The following is a 7593-nucleotide window of genomic DNA, read 5'->3' as shown; positions in this document are numbered from 1 at the left end:
GGTTATATGAAGAAAAACATGGCATCATGATTGGAGGAAGATTCAATAGCAACCTGCTATATGCAGATAATACAACCTTGCTTGCTGAAAGTGAAGAGAACTTAAAACATTTACTGATGAAGATCAAAGAGCACAGCCTTTGGTATGGTTTACATCTCATGTAAAGAAAAGAAAAATCCTCACCACTGGACCAATAAACAACATTCTCATCAACAGAGAAAAGACTGAAGTTGTCAAGATCTTCTTGGATCAACTATCAACACTCATGGAAGCAGCAGTCAAGAAATCAAGTGACGTATTGCATTAGGCAAATCTGCTGCAAAAGACCTTTTTAAAATGTAGAAGAGCAAAGATATCAACTTGAGGACTAAGGTGCCCCTAACCTATACCATGGTATTTTCAATAACCTCATATGCAAGCTGGACAGTGAATAAGGAAGACCATAGAAGAATTGATGCTTTTGAGTTATGGTGTTGGAGGAGAATATTGAAAATGTCATGGGCTGCCAAAAGAACCAATAGATCTGTTTTGGAAGAAGTGCAGCCAGAGTACTCCTTGGAGGCCAAGATGGACAAATTCATCTCTCATACTTTGGTCATATTGCCAGGAGGGACCAGTTGCTGGAGAAGGATATCATGTTTGGTAAGGTAGAGGGTCAGAGAAAAAGAGGTAGACCCCCAATGAGATGGATTGGACAAGTAGCAGCATCGATGGACTCAAGCGTGGGAACAGTAGTAGGGTGGGCCCAGGATCGGGCAGTGTTTCATTTTGCTGTGCATGAGGTCGCTATGGGTCGGTACCAACTCAATGGCACCTAACAACAACAACAACAACAGCGGTTTAATATTCAAAATGCAAAGAACTTTAAATTCAAACAAACAACCCTATTTTAAAAATGAACAATGATTGAAAAGACATCTCTGCAAAAACTTAAAATAATAATAAAAAAAGAATAACGGTCAATAAGCATATGAAAATATGCTCCCAATCAATTGTCATTATAGGAATGCATAATGAAATCACAGTAAAATACCATCACACCTACTTAGATGGCTAACATCATATAAATAATAAGTATTGGAAAGAATTTGGAGAAATTGGTACATTCATGCATTATTGATCAGAATGTAAAATGGTGCAGCCATTATGAAAAACAGTTTGGCAGTTACTCAAAAGTTAATATTAGAATCACCTATAATCCAGTCATTTCCCTCTTAGGTAGCTAGCTAAAGAAATTCATGGACACAGGCAGACACTCATATGCCAATTTTATTTTCAACCTTACTCATAATAACTAAAGGTGGATACAACCCAAATTGTCTATGAAAAGATTAATGGAAAACAAAATGTTATAAATATATATACATACAGTGGAATATTATGTAGTATTAAAGTGAATTAAAATTCTTCTACATTAAAAAAAAAAAAAAAAATGGCTGGACCTTGAAGACACAGGTCCAAACGAAATAAGCTAGTCACAAATGGGCAAATACTGTATGATTCCACTTACGTGAGGTAATAAGAATAAGGAAATACATAGAGACAGAAAGTAGACTATAGGTTACAAGGGGCCCAAGGATAGTTAAGTGGGAAATTAATTAATATGACTCTAAAATATAAGGACGAGAAAAAATCAAATACAATCATCCAGACTAAAAACTAGTCTATCCCAAAAGAGAAAATGCTTGCACTAAGATAAATTTCCTGTCAAACTAAATCTTGCTGAATGGGACAGCAGCCGCAATGATAATGTGGCTTATGCTAAAATGTCAATTTTAGTGCTGGATAACTGAGACTGCAACGCCAAAAGTCAGTTACAGCCATGAAAATGTCTTCGTTATACCTAACTGCAAGTTTAGGTCAAAAACAGCACATCTCAAAACCTTTACTGCCAACCAAATAGATGAAATAAAAGACTCTGCTGGACTCTTTTACTTTCTTCCCTTTCAGAATGGTTACTTGGTAAACTGGGATGTTCAAAGACAAGTTTGGAAAAAGATACATTATCTTTTTGGAAAAAAGACATGTATCCATTTGACCTTTTAGATACTAATATTATTGTCACAGAACCGTATTTTGACTTCACTTCAATTCAGGAATCAATGAATGAAATCCTGTTTAATGAATACCAGTTCCAAGCAGTATTAGGAGTAAATGCTGGGACTCTCAGTGCACATAGATATTTCTGAGATAATTCTTCTGAGTTATGCTGTATCATTGTAGATAGTGGATATTCATTTATACATATTTTCCCTTACTGTAGAAGTAAAAACAAAAAAGAAGCAATTATTCAGGTAAATATGGGAGGAAAGCTTTTAATGAATCATCTAAAGGAGATCATCTCTTACAGGCAACTTACATGTTGTGGATGAAATGCATGTGATCAACCAAGTAAAAGAAGATGGACGTTATGTGTCTCAGGATTTTTATAGAGACATGGATATTGCAAAGTTGAAAAGAAGAAAATACAGTAATGATAGCTTACATTTTGCCAGATTTCAATACAATTAAAAAAGGCTTTTGTAAGCCAAGGGAAGAGACGGTGTTAAGTGGAAAATACAAACCAGGGTAACAAATTCTTCATCTGGCCAATGAGAGATTTGCTGTTCCAGAAATACTCTTTAATCCTTCTGATATAGGCATTCAAGAAATGGGAATTCCAGAAGCTATTGTCTACTCAGTTCAAAACTTACCTGAAGTAATGCAGCTGCATTTTTTTAAGAACGTTGTTTTGACAGGAGGAAATTCCCTTTTCCCTCAATTTAGGGATCAGGTTTACTCAGAAATTCGATGTCTCACTCCCACAGATTATGATGTTTCTGTTGTACTACCAGAAAACTCTATTACTTATTCCTGGGAAGGTGGAAAAATGATATCAGAGAATGACAATTTTGAAGATATGGTGGTAACACAAGACGATTATGAAGAAAATGCACACAGCATCTGTGAAAAGAAATTCGGTATCTAAGATACATTTCTGAATGGAAAAAAAAAACAACAAAAAAAAAACCTAAATCCTAGGAAAATATGGGGAAATGCAAATACATATTTATTAAGAAAGCATGACATTTATATTCTCTTTAAAAAGAAATATATATTTATAAGCAACTATTTGTACTTTTGTCCTGGTGTGGCATTGTGGGTTAATGTACTGGACTGCAAGGTCGGTTTGAACCACAAGGCCACTTTGAACCCCTCCTCCTCAGAAACCCTGTACAGGGAGCTATGGGTTGAAACCAACTCGATGGTACTTAACAACAACAACATTTATACTTGTGTAGCCCTGGTATGGCACCATAGGATAAGCAGTGAAATGCTAACCAAAAATTCAGTGGTTCAAACCCATCAGCTGCTCCTTGTAAACCCTATACAGGGTTGGTATGAATTGAAAGTGGCATGAAGGGCACTTAACAACATTTATATTTACATCTCCCCAATTAATAACAAGGTTGAGCATCTACTTATTTTGGGCCTAACTAGGCCTTGTCTTCTGTAAAGTGCCTATACAAAATTCTTGTTAATCTTAGTACTAGGTGATTATCTTTTCTGTATATAGACTCATAAAAGTTAATTGCATATTCTGAAAATATTTCAATGTGTTACAAGTGTGGCTTATCTTCACACTATATTATGTATTTTTAAACATTCTATAATGTAGCTGAAACTAACAAGATTTTTTTTATACATTGTTGTTGCTGTTTTGCTTATTTCACAATTAAGAAATTTGACATCTTAACAATATTCTCTAAAATTACCTTCTTATTATTGTGTAAAGGAGCTCTGGTAGCATAGTGGTTACCAATCGGGCTGCTAATCTCTCAGTCAGCAGTTCGAAACTACCAGCTGCTCTGTGGGAGAAAGATGAGACTTTCTTCTCCCGTAAAGATTTACAGCCTTGGAAACCCTACAGGGTCACTATGAATCAGAACCGACTCCACGGCACATAACAACATTATTGTGTAATTTTTCTTTCACATAAGGAAATTTTATCTACTTCTCACTACTTTTTAAATACAGATAAAACTACTAATTTTTAGCATAATATGATTGTCTCTTTTCCTCATTGATCCAGTGTATAAAATGCTACATACATGAGTCCAGGGATGGCTTTATAAGATAATGACTGGACTGCTAACCACAAGGTTGGCAGTTCAAACCCACCAGCAACCCCTTAGAAATTCTATATAGTTTTGAGTTTGCTATGAACCATCACTCATCTTTTTTCTGTACATGAAGAGACCAGTAGTTGCCCCTTAGAAGCCGCTCATGAGCCTTTAAGATTCCAGTTACTACTCACAAAGGTAGGATGTCTTGATGTGGTGCTGTGGGTTAGTGTGCTGGACTGCAAGGTCAGTTTGAGCCGATTCAAAAGTACTTAGCAACAATAATATGCTGCTCATAACTCCTGATAAGTGCTATAGGATCAGTACTGGACTGTGAACCACAAGGTCAACAGTTCAACCCCACCAACTGGTTCTTGTAAACTCTAAACAAGGTCACTATGAGTTGTAACCAACTCGACAGCACAATAACGTTCTTAAGTACTGGACTGCAAGGTGGGTTTGAACCACACGGTTGGCGGTTCAAACTTACTAGCCATTCCTCGGAAATCCTATACAGGGTTGCTATGACTTGGAACCGACTTGACAGCACATAACAACATCAAAATGCCCCATGTATTCATAGGTGTGTTTGCAGCAAGGATAAATACCTACATACAAATACTCCCTCTCAAACACTTATATATTTGTGGGTATTTGCCCACTCTCCTTCCCACACCTGTCCAGCCTGTGTGTTTGTCCATGTGTCTACCTGTAGAATTCTGTTTTTGCAGCATTGTGTGTATAACTCTATTTATATGTATCCCCTTTAGCCCTTGTGGTACTTCCTGTGTCTTCACCTGTCTTCATCATTCTTTGTCAAACTCCATCTTGTTGTATGTTGCGTTTCCTGACATCTGATTTATCATATATCTACCCTCTAGCCAGTGAATTATTTTCTCTACCCTTCCACTCCTGGTAACCATCAAAGAATATTTCTTATGGCATGAAAATATTTTCTTGAATTTTTACAAGAATGGTGCGATACAGCTTTTGTCCTCTTGTGATTGACTAATTTCACTCAACTTAATGTCCTGCAGGTTCATCCATATTATAAAGTGTTTTGCAAATTCATCATTATTCTTCAAAGTTGCATAATATTCCATTGTGTGTATGTACCAAAGTTTGTCTGTCCATTCTTTCATTAATGAGCAGTTAGGTTGTCTCCATCTTTTTCCTATTGTGAATACTTCTGCAATGAGTATGAATGTGCATCTATCTATTCGTGTCTTACTTCTCAGTGATATATCAAGTCGAGGGGTTGCTAGGTCATATAGTATTGCTATTTCCATCATTTTGAAGAAGCATAATAGGGCTCTTTTCAAACTGATGTTTTCCCTTTCTTAGTGGGTCAGACCAGATCCTGTTCAGATATGCTATGATAAATTAGTGTGGATCTATTTTAATGCAAACAAAAATATGCAATCTATACATTGTGTTTTCATCGTAGGCATTTTTCATGAGCTCTTTGAAGATCTCTCATAGACTATGAATTATTATAAACATTCAATAATCTTTAGCTGTTATTATTTGTAGTAGTAGCATTATTCTACCCATCTAGCAAACATTGAATCCCAGTGATGTAGTGGATTTGTTACTCATTGGATTATTAACTGGTTGGAGGGTGGTTCTAATCCACCAGCCACTCCAAGGAGGAAAATGAGGATTTCCATAGAGAAACCCTAGACAGGGTCGCTATGAATCAGAACCAACACAACAGAACACACAAACAGCAACAATAACAAACATTAATGCCCATCAGACTCAGAAAATTAACTTATCGGACTACTGTACCACTGGCTACTATATCCTTCCTCAATGGAATCACATTTCATTATTATAAAGCCATTCCATTAAAAACAATAAATGAATAAGTAACAGTTTTGTATTCACTTATTTAAAATGAATTCAGTTTTGATTTCCATGCATTGATCCTAATTATTTCTCCTTAATTGTATATAGGAGTCCCAGTGTAGCACTGTTAGATATGCATTGGACTAATGCATATTAGTGAACCACATGGCTGGCAGTTCAAACTCACTGGATATGTCTTGGAAAGCCTATCTGAGATCATTATGAGTCAGAACTGATTCAAGAGCACTTAACAACAACAACAACAACAACTTTTTTATAAATTCAAATTATTCCTTCCTCACATCATTTACTCCTGAATCTTCTGTTCTACAATCTAAACATCTGCATTACATATGTAGTTTCAAATAATTTGTGACAGATAAAATTGACAAGACAAATAATTGTCAGATGTCTGCTTTCAGAAAAACGCAGGCTCTATATTGTGGTGCTGTGAGTTAATGCATCATACTGTAAAGCCCTTTGAACTACAAGGTCAGTGGTTCAAGCTAACCAGCCGCTCCTCAGAAACCCTATACAGGGTCACTATGGGTTGGAATGGACTCAACAGCACTTATCAACAACAACAACATAGATAATTGAAGAGAAAATTTCCTCCATCAGTATCATATCTTCTCTCTGTTCTTTTCTGTTTCTCTATCAGAAAGGTTTCATAAATATTTGTTTTTATAACCCATCCTCTAGCAGATATCAGTTTGCAGCTTGCTCTCATCTTCATATTAATTTTACCCTTACCCATATGCTCAGCACTTGCTTTCACCTGACTGTTTAAACAATATTCTGCCTTCCTAATATTTGTCTTTCTATTGTTTTCTATTGACCACTACTGGTTTCTTTATGTATGAAGTTAGTTTTTATCCTTTGTTAATCATTATTTTGGTCAGATACATAGTTTTTTCTAAAATAGTTCCTGTTTTAAATTTAATCTTACTAATACATTTCCTTCATCTTTTTTTTTTTAACCTATTTTAATAGAAAACTCCTTCAATTGATTGGCAAGCTTCTTTTCAAAAACATTCTTCTTCAAGGTATGTTATGATTCATGGTTATTATGTAAATTTTGATGTTTCACAGGTCAAATATCACTTTCTGAAACACAATATGTGAATTCAACTCTCACATGATTGAGCAACAAAGACATATATTATGATAGCATTTCAATTTGCTGACCCCCAAATTATAAATGGTTTCCACAAAGTGGGTAGTATTTGTAAACTCAGCTTCAGTAATCAGAAGAAATGGATAAGTATGGTATTAGTAATTTCAGTCAAGTAGGTGTACTTCATTTCAAAACAACCAAATATAAGCAAGCTCAACACATTGAGTTTTCTTTTTAGAACTAAGTTTGAATTATTTGTTTGGAATCTGAAATAAATTTCTCCCAAGGAACCATTTTTGTTTGCAGCAATTTGTTTCTAAAAATCAGCCCAGAATTCAAATTTAAACAATTTTATACATGAAACAATACATATTTCTACTGTGCAATATTTAATAATGAAAAATAATCTAGTTGTAAATTTATTCAATCAATAAAATCAGAATAAATAGTGATTATTTTATTTAGCTTAAATGTTAATGCTATTGTTGTTGCTAAGTGCCATCGAGTCCATTCCAACTGTTA

The 7593-nt window shown here is 35.1% G+C and overlaps 1 pseudogene; it reads left to right on the top strand.

Moving 5' to 3' along the window:
• LOC102838281 overlaps positions 1-2968 on the top strand; it is a 20759-nt pseudogene extending 17791 nt beyond the window's left edge.
• Positions 2969-7593: the final 4625 nt, after the last annotated feature.

Source organism: Chrysochloris asiatica, unplaced genomic scaffold (genome assembly GCF_000296735.1).
Source record: "Chrysochloris asiatica unplaced genomic scaffold, ChrAsi1.0 scaffold00015, whole genome shotgun sequence".
NCBI classification, from domain to species: Eukaryota; Metazoa; Chordata; class Mammalia; order Afrosoricida; family Chrysochloridae; genus Chrysochloris; species Chrysochloris asiatica.
Note: the sequence above shows the minus strand (reverse complement) of the source record. Positions and strands in the feature narration are given on the sequence as shown.